Source organism: Palaemon carinicauda, chromosome 33 (assembly GCF_036898095.1).
Source record: "Palaemon carinicauda isolate YSFRI2023 chromosome 33, ASM3689809v2, whole genome shotgun sequence".
NCBI classification, from domain to species: Eukaryota; Metazoa; Arthropoda; class Malacostraca; order Decapoda; family Palaemonidae; genus Palaemon; species Palaemon carinicauda.
In genome coordinates, this window is record NC_090757.1 from 23,206,344 (window position 1) to 23,216,343 (window position 10,000).

At 44.1% G+C, this 10,000-nt stretch overlaps 1 protein-coding gene across 1 annotated transcript in view; it reads right to left on the bottom strand.

Moving 5' to 3' along the window:
* The window catches only part of Tnks (tankyrase), an 81,598-nt gene that overhangs the window by 70,903 nt on the left and 695 nt on the right, over positions 1-10,000 (bottom strand). The gene's annotated exons all lie outside the window — the stretch shown is intronic.

The following is a 10,000-nucleotide window of genomic DNA, read 5'->3' on the forward strand; positions in this document are numbered from 1 at the left end:
CCGTATTTTTGGATATGTTTTTCTTTATTTTCCCCATGAGACGAAGAGATTCTTGATAGACGGGCGGAGGTTTGCCGTTCTCTTAAAGTATTTCCTAATAGTCCTGACCGGGCATAATTTTAGGTCCTTCGGGTTTCCTTTATTCGGGATTGCCGGAATCGAAAAACTCTCAAACCTCGGATCCCACACCGAGGGGTTCTGAGTCTTGGCGATGAAGGATTTTACAAACTTAAAGGTTACTTCCTTCCATCCCCTAGTATGTTCCACCTCGAATGACAGTCCGTGTAGCTCGCCCACCCTCTTAGCCGAGGCTAATGCTAGCAAGAAGACCGCCTTGAGCGTGAGATTCTTGTCATCGATGTCCTTTAAGGGCTCGAATGGTGGTTTCCGTAACATATCTAGGACTCGCGCTAAGTCCCAACTCGGGATTCTAGGGGCGGAAGGGGGGCATGATTGTTCGAACGCTCTGATAAGCATGGAGATATGCCTGGAGGAGCCGAGATCTATGCCCTTGAGAAGAAAGACTTGACCCAGGGCCGCCCGAACTCCCTTGATCGCTGGAACTGACATGTCTAACTTGTCCCTGAGATAAACCATGACGTCGGCTATCACGGGCACTGACGCTTCCAAGGGCTCTAACTTCTTGTCCCTGCACCACTTCACGAATACCGCCCACTTAGACTGGTAGACGGCTGTGGATGATTTCCTCCGGTATAGCGACATCCTCCTGGCTGTCTTGCCGGAGTACCCTTGCTTCTTCAGGAGCCGCTGGATAATCTCCAGGCGTGAAGACGAAGGGCTTGCGGGTTTCTGTGAAACCGCTGAAAGTGAGGTTGTTTTTAATAGGTCTGACCTGCCGGGTAGAGGCCAAGGAGGTAGGACGGTGAGGTTCCTTAGGTCCGCGAACCATTCTCTCTCCGGCCACCAAGGCGCTACCAAAGTCATCCTTAGGTTGGTTGCTGCCCTTACTCTGTTGAGGACCTGCCTTATCAGGGAGAAGGGGGGAAGACGTACACGTCCAGTCCGTCCCACTTGTGCTGAAAGACGGCTTCCATTGCCGCCTTCGGATCTGGGACGGGAGAACAAAATACGGGGAGTTGCGCGTTCAACCTTGTTGCAAACAGATCCATTACCGGAGATCCCTACATCTGTATAATGTAGCTTGCCACTTGTGGGTGTAGGGACCATTCTGCTGCTACCACTTGCCCCACTCTGCTGAGGCCGTCTGCTAGGACGTTGTTCTTCCCTGGGATGAACCTTGCCGTCAGGATGACGTCCTTCTGTTCCGCCCATTTTAGGATTTGAAGGGCTAGTTCGCACAACTCTTTTGATCTCAGTCCCCCCTCCTTCTTCACGTAAGCCACCACCGTTGCATTGTCTGACATTAGGGCCACCGAACGCCCTCTCATGTCCTCCTCGAAGTGGTTGCAGGCTTCTTGGACCGCTTCTCATTTCCAGGATATTTATGTGTAGGGATTTCTCCCCCTCTGACCACGCCCCCTTTGCTGTCTTTTCCCGGAGATGGGCTCCCCACCCGTCCTTCGATGCTTCCGTGAAGAGAAGAACCTCCGGAGGTTGGGAGGACAGTAGCATCCCCCTTAGGGTGTTCGACCGATCCTGCCACCATTCCAAGGCCTTCCTGGACTCCTGAAGGAGAGGGACCACAATGTCCGGGGAACTTCTCTGGTTCCAATGTTCTTTCAGGTTCCATTGAACCCTTAAGTTCTGTCTCCCGTGAGGTACCAGCTTCTCTAGGGACACCAGGTGCCCTACCAACCTTTGCCAACCCTGCGCTCTCCTGGGGCGACCCAGAAGGAAGGGCCGGAGCACTCGATCCAGGTTGTCCAGCCTTTCCGTGGTTGGGAATTCCTTGACCTGTAACGAATCCAGGACCATTCCAAGGTACGTCCTCCTGTTGGATGGGGTTAGCTGTGATTTCTCCAAGTTGACCACGATGCCCAGGGTCTTGCACAATTGAAGAAGATCTTCGCCCTGTTGTTCCAAGTCTTCCTTTGAGGATGAAAGGAGTAACCAGTCGTCCAGGTACCTGATCAGTCGAATGCCCCGTTCGTGGGCCCATATGGGGACCGTCGTAAAGACCCTCGTGAATACCTGGGAGGCTGTTGAAAGACCGAAGCATAGGGCCTTGAATTGTAACACCTGGGTACCCCACTTGACCCGGAGAAACTTCCTGCTCGACGGATGAATGGGCACTCGGAAGTAGTCGTCCTTGAGGTCTATAGAAATCAAAAAGTCGCCCTCTCTCAAGGACGCCATGACCGTTCTTGGAGTGTCCATTTTGAAGGTCACTTTCCTGAGAAACCTGTTGAGGGCTGACAGGTCTATTACAGGTCTCCACCCTCCTGTCTCTTTTTCCACTAGGAACAGGCGGCTGTAGAACCCCGGACCCGGGAATGTCACTGTTTCTAAAGCTCCCTTCTGCAGCAACGTCTTGACTTCTTCGTCCAACGCTGCCCTCTTCGCCAGGTCCTTGGGCACCAACCAGTCTGCCTGCGTTGCTGGAACTAGGGGGGGTGTCTCTTCCATGAAGGGGATCCTGTAGCCCTCCTTTAGTACTGTAACTGTCCCCGGATCTGCTCCGTGGAGCTTCCATGCTTGCCAAGTGAGTCTGAGGCATCCCCCTACCTGAGGCTTGGGCAGGGGAGGGGGGCCTCCCATCTTATCTCCTACGGGAAGAACGGCCTGTTCTCCCCCTCCTGGAGGAGTAGAAAGAAGACCTATACGTTGGGGGGTTAGAAGATGAACCTCTTCGGGGGGGAACCACAGAGGAAGACCACTGTCCTGACGAGGGTTCCCTCCTTCCTTGAGTTGGTGTGGTACGCGCGGCCATGGGTGCTTCTGTCACTGGCCTCCTGAAGATGGGGCGGCGTGCCGCCTGTGGCTTCAGGGTAGGTAGCTCCCTCTTTTTGGCCAACTTCTCCACGACCTCTTCCGCCTTCTTCGTCGGAATAAGCTGCTCCCCCCAGACGGAGCAGGTCTTCAAGGCTTTAGCTTCTCTGTCAGGAATCTTAATGGGAAGGTTCTTGACTAGGGCGTCTCTTCTCCGGAGAATCCAGTTTGCGGAGAGAGCCAAAGACTGAAAGGTCAGGAATTTAAGGGCGCGGCTACCTGACCCCAGCAACTCATTCAGAGCCTCCCGTTTTGCAGGTTCCATGGTGTCTGTAGGAATCTGGGTGCCTACTAGGGTGGTGGCCCACCAATCCAGCCAGGAGGCCATATTAACTAAGTCCTTGGACATCTCCTCCATCATTGCCGACTCGGAAGGGGAGAAGAAGGTAGATGCTGCCGATGCCCTCCCGTCGGAGATGCCCTGGCACAGGGTGTCTATGGTTTCCTCGGTCTTGTACGCACCGGTCGGCCTATTTTCTAAAGAGTAGTATTTCGTCTGCGACTTCAAACCCTGTAGGAGCTTTGCTGAGCTGTGACCCCTGCAGGAGTCGCTATTGCGGGATATGACCTTATCAATGTGAGTCTTTCCAATCCCCACGTTACTGGCCTCGGGAAGAGAGAGAGAGGACTTTTTCTGGGCGGGGACCGCTATGAACTTGTTCAGGCCTGAAGTCCAGGGTTCTTCCTCTTGAGTGGCGGGTTCTATAAGGTTGTTATAACCCCTAATTAAGGCAAGGACTCTCCTGTACGCTGGGACTTCCCGTCCCGAGATCCTGTGGGAGACCGCAAGGGGAGTTCCTCCACACAGACTGATCCCCATTCTCCTGGAGGACCTGGACGACGGGACGGGCTCCTCCGTGAAACAGATCGACGGGGGTGCCAGTCCCTGTCTATCATCTCGATGGGGAGACCCGTCTAGGCTGTCCATCCTAGGCGACGGCTCCCTCCACTGAGCGGATGGAGTGGCTCTAGGAAGGGACTAGGCCTACAAGACGAGGTCCTCCGCCCACCGGCTGACTCTCTGGCGGGGTTCTTGGCTTGTATGGAGGGGAACGGGGACTTCCCGTCCCGAAATCTTGTGGGAGACCGCAAGGGGAGTTCCTCCACACAGACTGATCCCCATTCTCCTCGAGAACCGGGACGGCTCCTCCGTGAAACAGATCGACGGGGGTGCCCGTCCCTGTCTATCATCCCGATGGGGAGACCCGTCTAGGCTGTCCATCCTAGAAGACGGCTCCCTCCACTGAGCGGATGGGTTGGCTCTAGGAAGGGACTTAGGCCTACAAGACGGGGTCCTCCGCCCATCAGCTGACTCTCTGGCGGGGCTCTTGGCTTGTATGGAGGGGAACGGGGACTTCCCGTCCCGAGATCCTGTGGGAGACCGCAAGGGGAGTTCCTCCACACAGACTGATCTCTCTTCCTCCTGTGTCGTCTCCGACGTTCCTCGCTTGAAGGGCCCGAAGGATCGAGCCCCGATGCGGATCCAGGGTGAAGGACTAGCATAGGACCTCTTCCATGTCCAGTGGGGACCTCAACGGCGTCCTTGGTACATCCCACGCCAGCGGATCCCTCCGCAGCTGAAGCGCCTGAGGCCTCTACCCATGAATCTGGTGATAAGAAAAAAGGAACATTATTAGGCCACATGGGGTCCTCCGCCGAGACGCCGTCCCTACGAGAGAGACGTGTCCCTCGGACCCCCACACACTCACCTGTAGGCGCCTGATCTGCCCTGAACAAAGAAGGTTCCCCCCACAACATCTCACCCTTGGGAAGGAGGCACCAACTTCTTACACTTCAAGGACTTACCTCGTCCCCTACTCTGGGTAGGGGAGAAGAATGCACTCAACCTGCCCCCTCTCCTGCCGACGTCGCAGGGGAAGACATGCTAGTTTCCCTAGGAGACCTCTTCGAGTCCGTCTTCATCGTGCCGCATTCTGACGGCGAACTGGCTTTGACAAGAAAGCCCAACACGAATACCCGGCTCTAGGCCCAGGACAACGGCGACCGTACTCCAAAGCACACACAGAGATCGCTAAACCCAAGCATAAAGCAAGGCAAAGCACTAAAACGCCAATAAAAGCACAAAGGAACGATCCTAAAAGAACACAGATAAGGCACTAATCACTCATGAAGGAATCGAGACCATGTAGTAACTACATAGTAACGCGCACAAAAGGGGGTCGCACAGAGAATAAGGAGCGGTGTGTGTGAACACAACGCGACCAGAAAACATACTGGGGAGAGCTTCTCAAAGACGGGCGACCTGCCTGGGCAATGCCCCCAGGTCATGTTATTTCCCGTTATTCAGGACAGTATAGAACATGGAAGTAGGGGGAAACTACGTAAAAATCTGGTCGTCAGAGAGGAGTTACCAGTAATCTCCTATAAAGTGTTTCAAGGTAAGTCTCTGTGTCGGAACAAATATATATATATATATATATATATATATATATATATATATATATATATATATATATATATATAATTAAATTCTTTTCTCCCTAAAATGTACATAAAGCAGGAATCTGTATGATATAACCAATAGGTGTATCAAATAGGGTATGAGCAAAGCTATTATACTTCAAGGAGGCATTAAAATTGCTTAATTCTGCCTAAGGCACCTCTGAAAACTATAAAATAATATGTTAACACTTCTGACGGTCTGCTATGCTATTCATTAAAATGGGCAAGGTTATAGTCTTTAAATAGATCTTTTCTTACTTTGTTTAAGCAACTGTGGTTTTCTTGCTTACTCCTTATATTATTAATATGTTCTAGGACTGGCCTTCTTGCTTAATACATTCCGATACAACCAATAAAAAACTGTACTTTTAAAATTTCAAACAACCTGAAAGCTACTGAATATAGCTACAATACATGTGACCAAACCCCAATGATTAAACATGCTTCTATAATATAACCTAATTAAAAGATAAAAGAACGTTAAGTTTGGTTAACAAAACACAAAATCTACTCGTGCCAAGAAACACTGTCACAGTTCATACAAATCACGGTCCTCAATTTGGAGTTTCCTGTAATAAGAGAGATTTTCAGTTACAAAAAGAGACAACATAGTACAAAATTATGGTTATTTCTCAAATAACTCATCATAAATCTGTCAAAGTTCACCATTAAAAAGATGTTATCAACAGTATCAATTGGAAAAATTCCCACAGCAGATTTTACACTTTGAAAGGCCAAATGAAACTGTGTACCGATACATATTTACTATTTACTGAAAATAATCATAACAAAGCCCCTACTTCTGCATATCGAAAGTACGGTATCTGTTCTTACATGGAAAGTGGAAAACATTAACACAAAAATTTACTGCTATAAAAGATCCATAGTAAGCGGGCAGGAAGCAAAAACTTGTGATCAAAGCAATTCTTCATCAACAACTTTCACCCTGCCTGCTAATAACTGTTCTAGGAATACTGGTCGTTGGCTGTACTGTACAGTATTTCCTATAAATTAAATGGAACAATAACCTAAGCAATGGAGCCCATACTTACTGGATTGCAGAATGATTTTAGCAAATTAAAAGTTGTCCATTTACTATATCTTATTTTCTCATCCATAAGACCCATAAATTCCAGAATTACATTTAGCATAATATACTCCAAGAAATCAATTACAGTACAGTATTAGCTTCTGAAGTGCTCTGGTTGACTCATTTGATATAAGGAGCTCGTAATTCTTTTAAATAGAAAATTGAAAGTACAAGACAAATGGAAAACAACTGTACCAATAATGTCTAGTTTTGTACAGTACAGGCAATTTCCTTCATACACAAATTAAAATTTTCTTAGAAATGTGTATTTTTTCTTTAAAATAGGATATACTTCAACGTAAGCTGAAATGGGCGTTGAATCATTAAAAAAGTAGCTAGATAAAAAGTGGTCTGTAAGGGGGATACTCACACCCACCCGATGTCAGACAACCCACTTTTGACCCTTGGCACAGGATTGAAAGGAAATTCTAACTTGAAATGAACGAGGCATTTAACCTATGTATACCCAAAAACATAAAAACCACTTTCAAAATTTATTTGTTCAGCCTCGAAAACAAATTTTTCTGCCTTCAATTAGGTGCCTGCAGTCTCTATCTATATTAGTTATAAATTGGTGTATTTCCATAATATATTCTCTCTCTATCTTACACCCACTCTCACTCTCTTCTGAACACAAGAAGTTAAGCCGAAAAATAGATATACTAGTTAGAAAGGCCAAGATCAATGAAGAGAAAAGAATGGCTTCAGCTAGTAAAGAAAACCCAAAAGAATTATTTGCATATATAAACAGTAGAAAACTAATAAAAAACAATATTAGCCCATTATGAGACTCAAGAGGGTAATCTTAAAACAAATAATTTGGAAAAAGCTGAACTGATGAATGCATATTTCACAACTGTATTGACTAGGTAAGAATCACAACCCTCTCTAAACCAACTATCAAATATGAACCCCACATACATAAGACAGCAGTCAAAAGAAAAGCACAGTCTGTACCAGTGTAGACAAGGAGTAAACTGATCCTCAGTATCAAAGTAACGTAGGTACTACAATCCAACTCCCAGGAGTTGCTTACAAGCTTAGCTTTATCAGCAGTTTCAGTTTTCAAAAGGAAGACAACCCACAAAGACATAAAAGGGCTTTTATCCTTTTTAGAACAAACCACACATTCACCAAAAACAGTTCAGTACTGTATGTTCCTTTACTGAAAATATATATACTATGTGAATAAAATTAAGCAAGCAATCTTTAGAAAGGCTCTCCAACAAGATGAGAACAAATGAAAAAATTGTAAGAGATCAAAATGAAATTAAAGTGAATTTACAATTGTTTACAACAGCGTAAGTAATTATGCTTTGTCAGCATATTTATATGATACATTTAGCCATTCCAAACAGCTGATTTTTTTTATAACTTTGAGGTTGTTCATATTAACCCTTTATTATACAGTACAGTTGTTAATAGTTGAATCAGTAGAACTTCAAAAGTTCAAAGTAGGAACAAATGTTTTTATGTTGACCAGGATGACATGAGTCTTTTTATTGTTTATATATGACATATCTGTTTTGACACTGTTACTGTTTTTAGAATGATATAGTTAATTTATTATCATCATTTATTTATTTCCTTTCCTCACTGGGCTATTTTTCCATTTTGGAGCCCTAGGGCTTATAGCATCTTGCTTTTCTAACTAGGGTTGTAGCTTGTCAAGTAATAATAATGATAATAATAATAAATATAAATTCTTAACTTTGGCATTTTAATATTTGGAACAAACTAAGTTATTCTAAATACTTTACTGTATATTTCCTTGCACAAGACAACCTTTAAATTCTAACATTCATTCACCCTTAAAGTTGGGGACCATCTTATACAACTATTCTAAAATCAAACCTTGAATTCTAGGTGGTTTATCGGTAGGCTGTAAATTCATGATTTCTCGTATACTGTACACAGGTACAGTATAATAAATATATTCATTATTTGTAACATATACAGACAAATATCTTCACAAACAGCTATCATACACACATGGTAATAACATAAAAATAGTGAAGCCGACTGCTCAGCATTTTTACAATTATGACGAAGAACATTTTACATTTCCAACTTTTGAAAATTCTTGGTTGACGAGCCGCCAAACATCGGGCAAAAATTCTCGTTAATTTCTTTTACCTATCAACTGTTGATTTAAAAATTATCATAGCCTAGCACGCAGTAAGTTTTAAGTTACGCAAAAACACAGCTCACCATGTACAGGTCAAGTCTATTGCTTATGAATTTTCGGCAAGGTATCCTATTTCATGTACATAAAATAAACATGCCATATCCCAGTATTTCCTGTACCTTTAATAAGAGAAACGAGTATGAATAAGTATTTAGTTACATAGGGAATTCTGTATGGGGTATCACTAAAGTTGGAATCTGATCTTCCTAATAGGGTGGTTGAATCAGTAGAACCTCAAAAGTTCAAAGTTGGAGTAAATGCTTTTTTGTTGACCAGGCGGACATGAGTCTTTTTATAGTTTATTTATGACATATTTGTTTTTGGTGTTGTTAATAGTTTATATATGACATGTCTGTTTTGACGTTGTTACTTATTTTAGAATGATTTATTGTTAATTTGTTCTCTTCATTTATTTATTTCCTTATTTCCTTTCCTCACTGCGCTATTTTTCCCTGTTGGAGCCCCTGGGCTTATAGCATCTTGCTTTTCCAACTAGGGTTGTAGCTTGGATAGTAATAATAATAATAATAATCTGTCAAGATCAACAGATTAAATATGTATCTAGTTAAATGTTTATAGAAAAGCTCTACTACTAAGGCCATGAATACCTACAGTATTTGTTTTTTGTAACAACACATTCACGCATCTTAAGCATATTCCGTACTCCACCCTTATTCACTTGTTGCTTTGAGTTCTTTCAACATGAAAAAAAATGTATCACACAAGAGGCTATGAAAACCTACGAATTGACACCCTTTCCTGTGGTTATTTAAATACTTCAATAAGAGAATTTTGTACCAACCTATTAGGCCATTTTAACCCTTTTACCCCCAAAGGACATACTGATACGTCCTTGCAAAAAAATGCTATAAATTTTTTTTTTTTTTTCATATTTTTGATAATTTCTTGAGAAAATTCAGGCATTTTCAAAGAGAATGAGACCAACCTGACCTCTCTATGACAAAAATTAAGGCTGTTAGAGCAATTTAAATAAAATATACTGCAAAATGTGCTGGGAAACAAATAACCCCCTGGAAGTTAAGGGTTGGAAATTTCCAAATAGCCTGGGGGTAAAAGGGTTAAAAATGGGTACGAGGTAAAGTTCTATCTCTTGAAAAGCATACGCTAGGAGTAGCAACATATAACGAGATAACTAAAACTGTATTCTGACCATAACACAATAAATAGGCTTGCATTATACCCATGGATACAGGAGAATGTTAAAGAGAGAATTATTACAAATAGGGAAAAACAAATTTTAGCAAATTAGCCTACTAGCAGCAAGAAAGGCAAAGTCCTGGTAACCAAACCCCAATTAAAAGGAATATCCTTTCCCCCACATAGGAACA